Source organism: Aquarana catesbeiana, linkage group LG08 (genome assembly GCF_042186555.1).
Source record: "Aquarana catesbeiana isolate 2022-GZ linkage group LG08, ASM4218655v1, whole genome shotgun sequence".
NCBI classification, from domain to species: domain Eukaryota; kingdom Metazoa; phylum Chordata; class Amphibia; order Anura; family Ranidae; genus Aquarana; species Aquarana catesbeiana.
The window spans coordinates 185298296-185314520 of NC_133331.1; positions in this window are offsets into that span (position 1 = coordinate 185298296).

Consider the following 16225-nt stretch of genomic DNA (forward strand, 5'->3'; position numbering starts at 1 on the left):
GACACCCCTATAGTATACACTGGAGCACCTGTGTGGGACCCCCTAATAAAAAGGGTGTTCTTGTGTCCACACTAGTGCTCCAGAGTCCAGATGTGAAAACTGCTGAGTGTCCTCTCCTTACACAGAATCTAGTTTGCATTTCATTCTAGATACAAACCCATCTACACAACCAAATTATTTTCTGACAAGTAGGCCATAAAAAATGTGGGCAAATGCATATGGCCAAAACAATGGTGTTTTTTAGGCTGAACGAACAATGTTTTATACGAACGAATAATGTGCCCATTAACATGAAAGTTGCCATTTTAAACTGGATAACAGTTAAGAAAAGCACATGGAGCAGCACGAACGTAATAAACATAAAGAATAGGAACACAGCACAACTACTTACTTTTTTGCAGCACTCTCCAGATCGTTCTGTACTGCTCATGCTCTCTTAATTTGAGGTCCGACCACCGTTTCCTGAGCTGATCTTTCGATCGTCGTACCCCAAAATTCCGGTGCAGACTCTTGACTAGGGATGAGCCGAACACCCCCCGGTTCGGTTCGCACCAGAACCCGCGAACGGACCGAAAGTTCGCACGAACGTTAGAACCCCATTGACGTCTATGGGACTCGAACGTTCGAAATCAAAAGTGCTCATTTTAAAGGCTAATTTGCATGGTATTGTCCTAAAAAGGGTTTGGGGACCCGGGTCCTACCCCAGGGGACATGTATCAATGCAAAAAAAACTTTTAAAAACGGCCGTTTTTTCGGGAGCAGTGATTTTAATGATGCTTAAAGTAAAAAAAAAAAAGTGAAATATTCCTTTAAATATCGTACCTGGGGGGTGTCTATAGTATGCCTGTAAAGTGACGCGTGTTTCCCATGTTTAGAACAGTCCCTGCACCAAATGTCATTTTTAAAGGAAAAAATCTCATTTAAAACTGCTTGCGGGTTTAATGTCATGTCGGGTCATGGCAATATGGATGAAAATCAGTGAGACAAACGGCATGGGTACCCCCCAGTCCATTACCAGGCCCTTTGGGTCTTGTATGGATATTAAGGGGAACCCCACACCCAAATTAAAATAAGGAAAGGTGTGGGGCCACCAGGCCCTATATACTCTGAACAGCAGTATACAGGCGGTGCAAACAAGACAGGGACTGTAGGTTTGTTGTTAAGTAGAATCTGTTTGTAATTTTGAACATTTTTAACGTGTTTAGCTCCAGCCAAAAAATCTTTTCTAAGCTTTTTGGAAAACATAGGGAAGGGTTATCACCCCTGTGACATTTGTTTTGCTGTCTTTCCTCCTCTTCAGAAGATTTCACCTCACTTTTTTGTCCCAATGAAAAATGTTTTTTGAAAATTTGGGTTTTTTTGTGGAACAAGGATTGGAAAGCATCAGTGGAAAGGAGAAATTGTTTTCCCATATTAACTCTTACAGGAGAGAATTTCCCTTCCTAGGGGTAGATTTCATCTCACTTCCTGTTGTCTCCTTCCGTTTGCAAGTAGGAGTCGTTTGTAAGTTAGATGTTTGAAAGTAGGGTCCTGCCCTATATACTCAGCAGAAATTTGGGCCTTAGGTGTTGCTGTGGCCACAACACTGTAAGCCCTCACAGGGCCCTGCTGTGAAATATTAGATCAAGAAATGTAATTACATGCCCCTGTTGAACAGGAGCTGAAAAATTAGGCCTTAGGCACTGGTGCTGGTGCCACAACACTGCAACCCCTCACAGACACTCTAGTTGGAACGCAGGAACGAGCCCTGCTGCAAATTATTGCTTCAAAAATTGTAATTACACGCCCCTGTTAGACAGGGGCAGAAAAATTGGGCCTTAGGCACTGGTGCTGGTGCCACAACACTGCAACCCCTCACAGACACTCTAGTTGGAACGCCGGAACGAGCCCTGCTGCAAAGTATTGCATCAAAAATTGTAATTACACGCCCCTGTTAGACAGGGGCAGAAAAATTGGGCCTTAGGCACTGGTGCTGGTGCCACAACACTGCAACCCCTCACAGACACTCTAGTTGGAACGCAGGAACGAGCCCTGCTGCAAAGTATTGCATCAAAAATTGTAATTACACGCCCCTGTTAGACAGGGGCAGAAAAATTGGGCCCTAGGCACTGGTGCTTATGCCACAACACTGCAACCCCTCACAGACACTCTAGTTGGAATGCAGGAACGAGCCCTGCTGCAAAGTATTACATCAAAAATTGTAATTACACGCCCCTGTTAAACAGGGGCTGAAAAATTGTGCCTTAGGCACTGGTGGTGGCGCCCAGAACCAAAAATGTTCTTACAAGCTATCAGCGTGATGATTGAGGAGGAAGAGGATAATTACTCAGGGATAGTCACTCAGCATCAGCATAGGCAGTCTTTGAAGGGATCTGAGATTTCAAAAAAAATTATTCGGTTACATCAGCATCAGGTGCTTGGTAGCTGGTGGTGATCCAAGACTCATTCATTTTTATGAAGGTCAGCCGATCGACCGAGTCGGTGGACAGACGCACCCTGTGATCGGTTACCACGCCTCCAGCAGCACTGAATGTGCGTTCCGAAAGAACGCTGGATGCAGGACAGGCCAGTAGCTCAATTGCATACTGTGCAAGCTCTGGCCAGTGATCCATCCTCAAGACCCAGTAACCCAGAGGATTTTCGGTGGGAAAGGTGTCCAAGTCTGATCTTGCCCCTAGGTATTCCTGCACCATGTAAAACAGACGCTGGCGATGGTTGCTGGAACCGATCATACCTTGGGGCTGCGGACCAAAAAATTGTCTGAACGCATCGGTCAGACGGCCACCTTCTCCACCGCTCCTTCTTTGACTGACCGAAGCCTCAGCAACACGTTGTCCAGAAACAGGAGTTTGTAACCTCCCAGTCTCTGGGAACGCGTTGCACAGACCTTTCTGCAAGGCCTCCCGAAGATGTTTCATCCTCTGCTCCCTCTGCGATGGCAAGATAAGGTCCGCAACCTTACCCTTGTAACGTGGATCAAGGAGGGTTGCCAGCCAGTATTGGTCCTTCTCCTTGATACCACGAATACGAGGATCCTTACGCAGGCTTTGCAGGATCAGGGAGGCCATGCAGCGTAGGTTTGCTGAGGCATTCGGTCCGGAGTCCTCTGGGTCACTAAGAACGACATGGTCCGCAGCCACCTCCTCCCAGCCACGTACAAGTCCATGTGTTTCTTGGGACTGATCCCTTAAAGACTGCTGCTGATGCTGAGTGCCAGGCTCCACCTCCATACTGACACAATCTTCCTCCTCCTCCTCTTCCTCCTCGTCCTCTTCCTGTGTGATCGGCGGGCACGCAGGAACACTGTCTGGATAAAGGGGGCCTTGAGAGCTAAGGAAGTCCTCCTCTTCCTGCCTCTGTTCTGCCTCAAGTGCCCTGTCCATTATTCCACGCAGCGTGTGCTCCAACAGGTGGACAAGGGGGACAGTGTCACTGATGCATGCACTGTCACTGCTCACCATCCTCGTGGCCTCCTCGAATGGTGACAGGACAGTGCATGCATCCCTGATCATGGCCCACTGGCGTGGGGAAAAAAAACCAAGCTCCCCTGACCCTGTCCTGGTGCCATAGTCGCACAGGTACTCATTGATGGCCCTCTGCTGCGTGTGCAGCCGCTGCAGCATGGCCAACGTTGAGTTCCACCTGGTGGGCATGTCACAGATTAGGCGGTTCTTGGGCAGGTTAAACTCCTTTTGGAGGTCCGTCAGCCGAGCACTGGCATTATATGACCGGCGGAAATGCACACAGACTTTCCTGGCCTGCCTCAGGACATCCTGTAAGCCCGGGTACCTGCCCAAGAACCGCTGCACCACCAAGTTAAGGACGTGAGCCAAACAGGGCACATGGGTCATTTGTCCCTGTCGGAGGGCAGAGAGGAGGTTGGTGCCATTGTCGCAAACCACCATTCCTGCCTTAAGTTGGCGTGGCGTCAACCACCTCTGAACCTGCCCCTGCAGAGCTGACAGAACCTCTGCCCCAGTGTGGCTCCTGTCCCCCAAGCACACCAGCTCAAGCACCGCATGGCATCTTTTGGCCTGCGTACTTGCGTAGCCCCTTGAACGCCTACGGAGCACCGCTGGTTCCGAGGAAGAGGCCATGGAGGAAGAAGAAGAGGAGGGGGTGGAGGAGAGAGGTGTGTCACAATCAGCATTTTGGAGGCGTGGTGGCGGAACAACCTCCAACACTACTGCACCTTGTCCTGCATCCTTCCCAGCTGCCAGCAGAGTCACCCAATGCGCCGTGAAACTTAGGTAACGTCCCTGTCCATGCCTGCTGGACCATGAGTCAGCGGTAATATGCACCTTACCGCTGACCGCCCTGTCCAGCGAGACATGGACATTGCCTTCCACATGCCAGGAGAGAGCCGGAATCGCCTTCCGTGAGAAAAAGTGGCGTTTGGGTACCTGCCACTGAGGAACCGCACATTCCACAAACTCACGGAAGGGGGCAGAGTCTACCAACTGAAAAGGCAGCAGTTGAAGTGCTAGCAATTTTGCCAAGCTAGCATTCAACCGCTGGGCATGTGGATGGCTGGGAGCAAACTTCTTTCGGCGGTGCAGCAGCTGGGGCAGGGAAATTTGCCTGGTACAATCTGACGTCGGTGTACCAAAAGCAGATTGCCCACAAGTACTTGGCTGTGACACACCTAATTTTACACCTTCATTCCTCTCACTGCAGGTCTCAGAGAGGACTGAAGGTCTAGTGGGGTTGGAAATCTCAGCTGATGAGGAGCAAGGAGAGATCCTCTTTGTTCTTTGGTGTGGGTCTTTTAGATACGCTTGCCAACGAACTGCATGGCAGGTCAACATATGTCTGGTCAAGCATGTGGTACCCAAGCGGGAGATATTTTGGCCACGCGAGATACGCTTGAGACATATGTTGCAAATAGCAGCGGTGCGATCTGATGCACTCGTCTCAAAAAAGGCCCACACCAAAGAACTTTTTGAATAACGCGCAGAGACTGCAGCGCCCTGCACATGTGGAGCTTTGGGGTGTGATGCAGTCAATGTGCTGCCCTTAGGCTGGCCCCTGGAGGGCATCCTGCCTCGTTGGTGATGTGCTGCCGCCTCCTCCTCCTCCTCCTCCTCCTCCTCCTCCTCCTCTCTCCTATCAGGCCCCCACGTTGAGTCAGTGACCTCATCATCCCCTCCCTCCTCATCACTGGAGCAAACCTGGCAGTATGCTGCAGCAGGGGGAGCATGACTGCCAGATTGCTGTCCTTCTTGGGCACCCCCTCTGTCCGCGCTCATGTTACTGCCTTCATTGAGCTCAGTATCGTCATCAGAGCCTTCCAAACGCTGGGCATCCTCCTGGAGCATGTACCCAACACTGTGGTCAAACAGTTCGAGGGAATCCTCATGAGGACATGGTGGAGCTAGGGAAGGAGTCACTGATGACATTGAGCTGAGGGAAGAGGCCGCTGCTTTGCCAGACAAAGCACCCTGGGCATGGGTGAGAGAGGATGAGGAGGATGAGGACGGCTTGGTCATCCACTCGACCAAGTCTTCCGCATGTTGCGGCTCAACATGGCCAGCTGCCGAAAAAAAGGCCAAGCGTGTCCCATGGCCACGTGCTGATGAGGATGCACCGTCTCCACGACCAGCACTAGACACAGAGCCTGCTTGCCCTCTCTTATTGGCTTGTGACTGTCTGCCTCTCCTTCTTGGCCTTCCAGACATACTAATGGCCTGTAGCTGCACTAAGCTGGGATAGAACACCTGTAATTTTCTTCAAGTAGCTTTATATACTGTAACCAGACAAGCCTGCCTGTCAGTAGGAAGATAACAGGAACGGATCTAGCTGAACACTGTGAGCAGGACGCACTGTACTAAATGTAAATAGTCTAGCTGCCTGACCGTGGTACTAATAGGATCAAATAGAACACCTGTAATTTTCTTCAGGTAGCTTTATATACTGTAACCAGACAAGCCTGCCGGTCAGTAGGAATTTAACAGGAACGGATCTAGCTGAACACTGTGAGCAGGACGCACTGCACTAAATGTAAATAGCAGGAACGGATCTAGCTGAACACTGTGAGCAGGACGCACTGCACTAAATGTAAATAGTCTAGAAGATAACAGGAACGGATCTAGCTGAACACTGTGAGCAGGACGCACTGCACTAAATGTAAATAGTCTAGAAGATAACAGGAACGGATCTAGCTGAACACTGTGAGCAGGACGCACTGCACTAAATGTAAATAGCAGGAACGGATCTAGCTGAACACTGTGAGCAGGACGCACTGCACTAAATGTAAATAGTCTAGAAGATAACAGGAACGGATCTAGCTGAACACTGTGAGCAGGACGCACTGCACTAAATGTAAATAGCAGGAACGGCTCTAGCTGAACACTGTGCGCAGGACGCACTGCACTAAATGTAAATAGCAGGAACGGATCTAGCTGAACACTGTGAGCAGGACGCACTGCACTAAATGTAAATAGCAGGAACGGATCTAGCTGAACACTGTGAGCAGGACGCACTGCACTAAATGTAAATAGCAGGAACGGATCTAGCTGAACACTGTGAGCAGGACGCACTGCACTAAATGTAAAATGCAGGAACGGATCTAGCTGAACACTGTGAGCAGGACGCACTGCACTAAATGTAAATAGTCTAGAAGATAACAGGAACGGATCTAGCTGAACACTGTGAGCAGGACGCACTGCACTAAATGTAAATAGCAGGAACGGATCTAGCTGAACACTGTGAGCAGGACCCACTGCACTAAATGTAAATAGCAGGAACGGATCTAGCTGAACACTGTGAGCAGGACGCACTGCACTAAATGTAAATAGCAGGAACGGATCTAGCTGAACACTGTGAGCAGGACGCACTGCACTAAATGTAAATTGCAGGAACGGATCTAGCTGAACACTGTGAGCAGGACGCACTGCACTAAATGTAAATAGTCTAGAAGATAACAGGAACGGATCTAGCTGAACACTGTGAGCAGGACGCACTGCACTAAATGTAAATAGCAGGAACGGATCTAGCTGAACACTGTGAGCAGGACGCACTGCATTAAATGTAAATAGTCTAGATAGAAGATAACAGGAACGGATCTAGCTAAACTGAATACAGTGTATATATATATATGCAACACCTGGGATGCATATATATACACAATACACTGTAAGTGCAGCTAACTGACTGACTGTTCTGCCTAATCTATCTAACTCAAATCAAATGACACTCTCTCTCTCTCTCTCTATCTCTCAGCACACCGGAACACACACTACACAGGGCCGCCGTGCAGGCGGCCTTATATAGTGTGGGGTGTGTACTAAATCCCCTGAGCCATAATTGGCCAAAGCCACCCTGGCTTTGGCCAATTACAGCTCTCTCTACTGACGGCGCTGTGATTGGCCAAGCATGCGGGTCATAGTGCATGCTTGGCCAATCATCAGCCAGCAATGCACTGCGATGCCGCAGTGAATTATGGGCCGTGACGCGCCACACGAATTTAGCGCGAACGGCCCATAACGTTCGCAATTCGGCGAACGATCGAACAGCCGATGTTCGAGTCGAACATGGGTTCGACTCGAACACGAAGCTCATCCCTACTCTTGACCACTTTCACCATGATCTTGGCCTTTCGGACATTGGGGTTGGGGTAAGATCCATACTTCCCATCATAGTCGGCCCTCTTCAGGATGTCGACCATCTCCAACATCTCCCCAAAGGACATATTTGAGGCCTTAAATCATCTCCTTCTGGATCGGGACGTTTCAGGCTCCGGGCTTTCCTCCTCCTCGTTGCTGTAATTATCTGACACCTGCTGTGTCTCCACCATGTGCTCTTCCCCCACTGCGCCGAACGAGAAGGGGAATAAAATAGAAAGAACGTCAGGGGCAGGCGGAGTTTCATGCATGAGCAGTGTCTATAAAGCATAACACGTGTGCGTAGTATGTACGATCTGTGAGTGGAGGAAGGAGTATCGGAGGCGCCGATCGTGATAACGAAGTTAAGATCTAAACTTGGGCCTATACTGCTTCTAGATTGAGGCCTATATTGTAACAAGATTAGGAGAGTTTTGCCTGACATTAGGGTTTGTCTCGTGTTGTGTCTTGCAGATAAAATGGATGGCTTCAATGACCACAACTTCCTCCCCCTGTTCATAGATAAGTACAGGGAGCTGCCCTGTCTGTGGCAGGTGAAATATCCACATTATAATCATAAACAAAAGAGGCAGGCAGTGCTGGAGAAACTGCTGGAGTTGGTGAAGCCGGTGGTCCCCACAGCAAACATCCCCTATTTAAAAGCTAAAATTGGTGGCCTGAGGAGCACTTATCTTAGGGAGCTCAAGAAGGTCACGGATTCCCAGAGATCCGGAGCTGCAGCAGATGACGTTTATGTCCCTAGGCTGTGGTACTATGAGAGACTGCAATTTCTGTCAGACCAGACTGGAGTCAGGGAATCCCTCTCAACCCTTCCTTCCACTCTTCCTTCCACCCCAGCTGAGGCTTCCGATGTCCAACCTGGGACTTCCAGCCAGGAAGAAGTGGAGGAGCCCAGCTTGAGCCAGGTATAGCATTCTTCTACAGATTTCTGGTCAATAAAGAAATGATGTTTACTAGATGTTATTATTGATCACTAATTGCTGATTTAATAAAGGTGTTTACATATCAATAGACAGTAGTGGGCAAAAATAATTGGGACAAGAATGAAAAATGCTGGGCTCAGAAGGATAGTCTTTTATATTTGTTAACATTCAATTTGCAACAGTCATGAGATGAAAATTGTGTGTGATTGATGAAAAAAAAATAAAACTATTACTGTCCCTTTTTCATACACAGGAAGACCTCAGCCAGGACGAGGCTGTGGAATGTGCCACACAGGAGGAGGCTGTGGAATGTGGCAGCCAGGAGGAGGTGGGGGTTAGTGGCAGCCAGGAGGAGGCGGGGCTAAGTGGCAGCCAGGAGAAGCCTGGGACCAGTAGGAGCATGACAGAATCCCAGGTTCCTCCCCTCCACCTTCCAACCAAAAGACCCAGGAAGGGGAGTCACGTGCAGGATTCAGCACTCAGGCTGATTCAGGAGGCTTCTGCGTCCCTTAGAGCCACCCCCACTCCTGAAGAGGCCTTTGCCTGCATGGCTACCGCCAAACTGCAGGGCATGCAGGAGGGTCAACGCCAGCTTTGTGAGGAGAGGACCTTCTTTATAAAGTCTTAACTAAGGGGGTGAGGGGCAAAATCACACCCAATACCCACCTGAGTGAGTTAGAACATCCTCCTCCTCCTCCTCCTGCCACAACTACACCACCACAGCCACAGCATGGAAGGAAGCATGGAAGGAAGACTAGAGAGTGATGACCCTGGGTTGAGTCTGGTCTGACAAAAGATGCAGCCTCTTGTATGACCACAGCCTTGGGACACAGATGTCATCTGCTGCTTTCAGGATCTCTGGGACTTCTGGACCAGACTGCACTCCCTTAGATATGGACTCCTCAGGCCACCAATTTTGCAGTAAAATAATTGATGTGTGCCCTGGGGGCCAAAGGCTTCACCAATTTCTGCTGTTTCTCCAGCGTTGCCTCCCTCTTTGTTTGGTTGTGAGCCCTTAATAAAGGTTTTTTGGTTTAAATTATACTCGCCTATGTGTGTTTTCCATCAAAAAGGACAGCTAGTTTGTGAGGAGGCAGGTACATTTCTAAAGTACAATGTGAAATTAACAAGAGACACCAACACCAAGCAATCTTCTTGAGATTAAATAATACAAGATAATAATGGTGTTGTGGTAACTTGACACACAAAACACACACAAAAATATTCTGGATGTTAAAAAAAAAAAAAAAAACAAGATCAGCCTTGAAAAAAATACAAAAAAAAAAACAAAAAACAAAAAAAAAAATCACATCAGGCTTGAAAAAAAAACAAACAAAAAAAAAATGATCTAGATTTTTGGTCAGTTGTGACAAATCATAATATATTGAGGGAATCATGATAAATAAGAAAGAAAGAAGTTTGTGAGAACTCTGTGTGAATATCAGCAGCAAAACGACTTCGTTCTTCCTGCATTATAAAGAAGAAGAGAGTGCGCTGTATTAAACCATTTTTTACATTGCAGCCTGACGAAAGTGCTCTATCCATTCCGACACTAATTTTACTAGACCGAGCTGTTCCGTCTCGGAATTTCTTCTGAGCATGCGTGGCACTTTGTGCGTCAGAATTGTCCACACACGGTCGGAATTGACACAATCGGATTTTGTTCTCGGTAAATTTTATAGCCTGCTCTCAAACTTTGTGTGTCGGAAAATCCGATGGAAAAAGTCAGAGGGAGCCCACACACGGTCGGATTTTACGACAACACACTCCGATCGCATATTTTCCGTCGGAAAATCCGACCGTGTGTACGGGGCATTAGACTTATTTTAGCGGATAATTCCACTATTCTAGACCTATTCTATAGACCTATTACTGATGGATAAAAGAAAATCAAGTTTTTGCATCCATTATTCTGTAATTAAATTTGAATAAATCAGAGGATGCTGTTGTATTTAAGAGTTAAAAAATGAATTACACATCCAAATGATGTGATGCCAGAATATGGTGTTGCTGACACTGTCTGAGTTCTGCTCCATAATACCACATATAGCTTAGCTTGTAGTCAACTGTGTACAGTAATTAAAAAAAAAGTGTTTTGCATTGGTACCTGTCCCCCATAGCAGAACCCAGTTCCCCAGGCCCCAGATTTTTAATATCTCTTGCCTTTTAGCTTTGAAAAAAAAAAACAAATTGACTTTCAAGTTGTCCCCCACCCCCCATAGACTTCAATAGAGGTTTGATGACCAAGGCTGATCAGTGAATTATTCATTCACACAGTGAGTCTGAAGACAACAATGCTTCTCCCAATACCTTAGCATCCGCAATTTGATGCAAACTCAATGCCTAAGCTCCTCATATGGTATAGCAGAACTGTGCTAGGGAAAAGAGTAAGAATACAATGATGAAATATGGATATCTTCTTACGGGGGAGTACCCAATCACACCCTGTGAACACATAGGACATTACCGTAAGACTGTTTGGGATGTTAATGATGATTTAATTTCAGCTGGGTATATCTGCCTCCTTCACTCTTGACCTTTTGTTAATTTAGAGGATACATTGATCTAGTAGTGAGTATGGAGTGAATGCAGAATTTGGCGGGGTTAACAAAGTAACAAAAATAACTATTTATAATAAAAGGAAAATCTGGATGGCTGCACACCAAACTGAGATACAAATGCCTTTATTCACATAAAATCATGAAGAGCACTACATGTACAAGCAAGGGAGGAATGGCTTACATGTTTCGCACATGAATTGTGCTTTATCAAAGCCCGTTTGTTTACTCTATGAACTGGTAATTTAAACCTAGCCAGACCCTGTCAGCAGGTTAATTAACCAATTCAATACCGTGTTCTTATCATTGCTTAACAATCAAAAACTTGTGTTCCGAAAAACAAATAATGAAGTGTAAAAGTAATAATACAAATATATATATATACAAAATATGCAAGATAAAAACATATGAAATAGTAGAGCCAGACCTAAATGACAATATGATCTAAATTGAAATCTATTAAATTAAATCTAAATTAAAAAACTAGACTACTAAAGAGATAAACAACCCAGGTAACAACACAACAGAGCCACTAATAGAAAGGGGAAGAAAGGAAAAAATAATAATAATAATTTCTCTGCATGCTGGAGAAAAAAAAAACTCAACACCAAGAAATGCTCTGCATGCTGGACTAAAATGCTCTGCAAGCAGTAAAAAACAAGGTGAAATGAAAAAAATAAAAAATTACTCTGCATGCTGGACAGAAAAAAAATAAAAAAATCCAGAGTCACAAAAAAGAGCCCCAAAAATAGAAAAAAATGGCAATAGAAGAAAAAAAAAAGAACGATTTACCAAGGAATGTAAACTATATATTCTTTGTATATATTTTCTGTTTATTATTTACAAATGTTGTGTGGTGAGGATGGTGGCTGTAGTGGATAGTAATCAGGGGTTCTCACATTTTGAAAACAAAGGTTCATTATACTGTCTGGGGGCTGGAATGTAGTCAGTGGGTGTAAAAAATGCCCCTACAGTGGTGGTCAGTGGGAATAAAAAATGTTCCTTTGTCATGGGGAGTAATAAATGCCCCTTGGTCAATGGAATAGTAATAACCCTGGTGTCAGTAGTCAGTTGGAGGTATAGTGCCCCTGTTTCCGTGGTCAAAATGATCCCCCTGAGTCAGTGAAAATGGATTCTTATCCCAATCATGCATGGTCTTCCAACTGCAGGGGCCAATCTTTGAGCAACCAGCAGGTCATATTTTTAGGACCCTTGCTATTAACGAAAGAACACATGGAGAGGGGAGTATTTATTTGGTGAAATATGAAAGCACATGTAGGAGAGGGAATAGATTTCTGTTTTCATACCTTTTGTTGAGATAACATTTATAGATTTATTGCAATTATCAAATTTTTTTTTTTTGTTTTACATTAAGAGCTCATTCACACTATTGCTCTGTGTTACTAAACACACATCAACATGAATTAGACCACATTTTACCATACATTGTGCTAATGCCACCTGTTCATTTGAATGCTCCATAACATCCAGAGTGAGAAGCAGACACAGTACAATACTAATAATACTGCTGCTCATGATTTCACTTTCCACTGAAGCCTGTTGTCTGGCTTGGACAAACACCCTATTTAGTTCAGCCATTCAACAGACTCTGAATATGTCAAATTTGGACCTAACATCGGTTCCCACTGAACCCAAAACTTATCCACACATAGTGTACACATTACATACAATCTGCACATTACAAACTAACATACGCACAGTACACACAACCTGTACATTACAAACATACACACAGTCTAGACAGTACACACACAGTCTGCATAGTACACACAAGCATACACACAATTTACACTCTACACACACATACATATGGGGGGATTTAGACCCCTTTCACACTGAGGTGCTTTTTAGGCTCTTTTGCGCTAAAAATAGCGCCTGAAAACTACTTCCCATTCATTTCAATGGAAGCTTTCACACTGGGGCGGTGCGCTGGTGGGGCGATGCGCTGGCGGGGTGGTGCAAAAAGTCCTGCAAGGAGCATCTTTGGGGCATGTTTGGAGCGCTTTGAAAAGCGCCTCAAAAATTCCCCTGTCCATTGAAATGAATTGGAAGCACTTCCAAAGCAATTCAAAAGCGCTGCAAAACTTCTCCTTTATCTTTTTTTTTAAGGTCACGTTGTCATGTGACCAAAGAAGCGCACCGCTAGTGCCGCAAAAACATTGCTAAAGTGCTGCAAAAGCACCACAAAAATGCCTAGCGTTTTATGGGCAGTTTTTAAGGGATCTAACTAAAATGGGTGCATACAAAATCTGGTACAGATGTGCATAGTAACCAATCAGCTTCTAGTTTTTATTTCCAAATAATTAAACAAGCTGAAGTTAGAAGCTGATTGTTTACTATTCACAGCTGCACTAGATTCCGTGTACACTAGTTTTAGTAAATCTCCCCCCATAGTCTGCAATTTACGCACAAATCTACACAAAATCTGCACATTACAAACAAACAAACAAACAAGCATACAAACAGTCTGTGCAGTACGCACACACACACACACACACACAGTCAGAAAATTATATATTATTATACGGGATTTACATAGTGCCAACAATATAGACAAGGCATTTAAATAGCACCAAGAACACAGAGTCTGCAAATTACACACAATCATACACACAGCCTACACATTACACATAATCTTCTCATTACACACAAACAGTCTACACATTACACACAAACGTACACTCAGCACTGTATTGCATAAACATACACACAAACATGCCTACACTATTCATAAAATCAGAAGCCAACCCCCACTGCAGTCCCAGCACACTTACACATGAAGCAGTGATAGTAGCATTAATCCCAAAAACAAAAATTTAATAACTTGCAGCTTACCAAGCAGCTTAGATGTGATGGCTGCATTAGTTACCTTTTTTTTGGTGATTTCACCTGGTGATCTGGACAGTAACACACCTCCTGTATTATAGTGTCCCCACTCTGGATGAAGGAGCACAAGGGCACCTTTGGACAGCGGCATTGCCAGTCTGGGGGAAGGGGAGTGTTAGATGTAGTAGTAGATTTAAACACAGTAACAAAGTGAAGCTGAATTCCAGATAATAATTTAAAATGGTTTAGAGTAAACAGTTTTTTTCCTTTTGGGATAAAGTTTTTTTTTAAATAATACATTACTTAGAAGTCGGTCATATAAGCACCCCTGCCAGTGGCAAATGGTCTGTCTCATCTTTGAAATTCCAAGAAAGCTTTTCTGCTGAAAAACAACAGACCTACTGGCTGGATCACCAGATGAAAATAGAAGATACCTTAAAAAAAGGAAACTAATATAGCAATAACATCTAAGAATTGGTGAGCTGTAATATAATAAATGTTTAATTTTGGTTTTAACCACTTGCCAACCGGGCCAGTTCTGACACTTCTCACATATACATTATCTCACAAAAGTGAGTACACCTCTCGTATTTTTGTAAATATTTTATTATATCTTTTTATGTGATAACACTGAAGAAATGACACTTTGCTACAATGTAAAGTAGTGAGTGTACAGCTTGTATAACAGTGTAAATTTGCTGTCCCCTCAGAATAACTCAACACCCAGCCATTAATGTCTAAACCGCTGGCAACAAAAGTGAGTACACCCCTAAGTGAAAATGTCCAAATTGGGCCCAATTAGCCATTTTCCCTCCCCGGTGTCATGTGACTCATTAGTATTACAAGGTCTCAGGTGTGAATGGGGAGCAGATGTGTTAAATTTGGTGTTATCGCTCTGACTGAGGATCTGAAAAAAAGAATTGTTGCTCTACATAAAGATGGCCTAGGCTATAAGAAAATTGTCAAAACCCTGAAACTGAGCTGCAGCACAGTGGCCAAGACCATACAGCGGTTTAACAGAACAGGTTCCACTCAGAACAGGCCTCGCTATGGTCGACCAAAGAAGTTGAGTGCACATGTTCAGCGCCATATCCAAAGGTTGTCTTTGGGGAATAGACATGAGTGCTGCCAGCATTGCTGCAGAGGTTGAAGGGGTGAGGGGTCAGCCTGTCAGTACTCAGACCATACACCGCACGCTGAATCAAATTGATCTGCATGGCTGTCATCTCAGAAGGAAGCCTCTTCTAAAGATGATGCACAAGAAAGCCTGCAAACAGTTTGCTGAAGACAAGCAGAGTAGGGACATGGATTACTGGAACCATGTCCTGTGGTCTGATGAGACCAAGATAAATTTATTTGGTTCAGATGGTGTCAAGCATGTGTGGCGACAATCAGGTGAGGAGTACAAAGACAAGTGTGTCTTGCCTACAGTCAAGCATTGTGGTGGAAATGTCATGGTCAGGGGCTGCATGAGTGCTGCCAGCACTGTAGAGCTACAGTTCATTGAGGGAACCATGAATGCCAACATGTACTGTGACATACTGAAGCAGAGCATGATCCCTTTCCTTCGGAGACTAGGCCACAGGGCAGTATTCCAACATAATAACGACCTCAAACACATCTCCAAGACGACCACTGCCATGCTAAAGAAGCTGAGGTTAAAGGTGATGGACTGGCTAAGCATGTCTCCAGACCTAAACCCTACTGAGCATCTGTGGGGCATCCTCAAACGGAAGGTGGAGGAGCGCAAGGTCTCTAACATCCAAGATTTCCATTATGTGGTCATGGAGGAGTGGAAGGGAACTCCAGTGCCAACCTGTGAAGCTCTGGTGAACTCCATGCTCAAGAGGGTTAAGACAGTGCTGGAAAATAATGGTGGCCACACAAAATATTAACACTTTGGACCCAATTTGGACATTTTCACTTGTGTGTATTCACTCTTGTTGCCAACGGTTTAGACATTAATGGCTGTGTGTTGAGTTATTTTGAGGGGACAGCAAATTTACATGTAAAAATATAAACTTTTTGCTTGAAAATTACTTAGAACCCCTACATATGAAAATTACTTAGAACCCCTACATATATCTGGGAAAAAAATGCAGCGCTAAGAAGTAATAGGAAGTTAGGGTGTAGTGAAACAATTAAGTAAGAGATGCTGTACTGAACAGTGAAGCATATGTGCAAAAACCATAAGTGAAATGAAATGAACAAACACAGTATAAAGTGTCCACATATGGTAAATGGATGATTCCAAACTCAAATTATTAAGAGGAAC